Here is a 1,960-nt window from a genome sequence, read left to right as displayed (position 1 = left end):
CCCCAAAACTAAGAGATGAGGCTCCATCAACTTGTCTGAGAATGTTCAAAGCAGTTTTATTCCTCTCCCAAGCATCCCAAACCTCAGAAAATAACTCAGATCCTCTCCCAAGAGAGAAGAGCATATGACGCACTATTTGCATCTGCACGGCTGCTGTAACGACCATTCACGTTAACTCAGTTTGCAATAGTTCTATTCTTATATAAGAATTTCACGAAGTAGTGTTTTAAAATACTTCTTACTGCAGAGCAGATAACAGCACTAAATGTAGTGGGGAAGGGAAATCAGTATAATCAGAAGCACACTCACTAGGAAGTACATCTATGTGTGCAAAGACATGGCCCAAAGGAGTTCAAGGAACAGTCTTTGCCTCCGGCTAAATTGGCCCTTGTTGGGTCTAAACACTCTCTGGCAAAATGTCATTATTTATCTGCATTGCTTAGCTGGTGACACCAGCAAAATTCATTGCAATTTTGGATCCTTTCCCTGCTGACCTCAAAGGCACTGAGCGGCCGGGGAGGTCTGCGCACCTCTCTGCCTTCCATCTGCATTGCACAACACAACTGTGGCAGCTGCTGAGCTGGCCCTTGGCGAGGGGAGGAAACATCTCCAACAATTTGTTAACATCAGCGCAGACGACAGGCTATTCCTCATCTATTTTAAAATTTGTAGGAGCAGCTTCTTTCCCGGGGCCTCGTGATCCCCTGCCTGAGCCAGAATAACGATGTAACAGCATGATTCAATGGGAGCTTAATGGAGGACGAAGATTGAAATTTATAACATTGCAGTTTTGTGACAGTTACTTTCTTCCCCTTGAAGAGAAAACACAAACTTTTCTTTGTAGAAAGCAGTTTTGTTTTCTTTTCGCAGCTGAACTATTGTTTGCAGATGGCGTTTGTGTTAACGTGCAATCAACAGATGCACACATCCCTCTAAGAAATAAATCTTGTGCTTTTGTTCCAGTACACAGAAAAATTCTAGATATTGCAGGGGAATTTAAGTCAGAACATCTAGCAGCAGAATTGTCTTCCTTTCATTTTTTTTTGTATTATTATTATAATTTATGTTAGCATTGCATTCTGGCTGCAGCACAACCACTTTCAAAATAAATACACACATCCAGCCAGAACCAAAAGCAATACAGAACCCAAATGATTTACCTTCAACTTTTTTCCAAGCCAATGGATTGAAATGGAAGAAACGTAGGCAGAGCTTCTGGGGACAGAGATTTACATGGACTAACTTTGGTTTCTACGGGCAGAGCAATGCGACACAAGCCAGACTGCTGCTCAGCCATGGAGGATCAAACATCCTCTGATACTCCTTTTGTCCCCAAGTAAATAACGATAAGGAGCTGCAGAGAAACTTTCAGTGCATTTCTCGCTTCTTTCTTGGATCATTTGAAAATCAGGGATACTCTTGCTCTTTGGAGCTGTACTTTGATTTAATTTCATGAGATAAAAATAAGGCTTTAAAATCAAATCTTGAAAATAGGAGATAAAACCAACACAGAACAGATGTATCGACAAGTTATTTTCCTTACGCTTTACGCCTTGTGTTTGCTGAATTAATGTGTATTATAAGAACTGCAGGAGGAATGCAGTGTAAGTCGTACTGATGCTGGTCAGGCACTGGCACAGGCTGCCCAGGGAGTGGTGGTGTCACCATCCCTGGAGGGGTCCAAGGAACATGGAGACATGGCACTGAGGGACATGGTCAGTGGGCATGGTGGGATGGGTTAGGGTTGGGATGGGGAGCTGAGAGGTCTTTTCCAACCTGAGGGATTCTGTGATATCCCCCCAAAATGCACCTAGTAGAACTTCAATTCTGTTTGAGCAGAACCCTTACGCTTAGGGAATGCATTGTTTTCTCATTTAATTTATTCTCAGACTTGCCATGCGTATGGCACATGTTCAAGGCAAGTCTTAGAATGGCATAAGAAGGACACAAAGCAAAAATA

The sequence above is a fragment of the Numida meleagris genome, chromosome 27, assembly GCF_002078875.1.
Source record: "Numida meleagris isolate 19003 breed g44 Domestic line chromosome 27, NumMel1.0, whole genome shotgun sequence".
NCBI lineage: Eukaryota > Metazoa > Chordata > Aves > Galliformes > Numididae > Numida > Numida meleagris.
The sequence above is the reverse complement of the archived record's forward strand: the minus strand, read 5'-3'. Positions refer to the sequence as shown.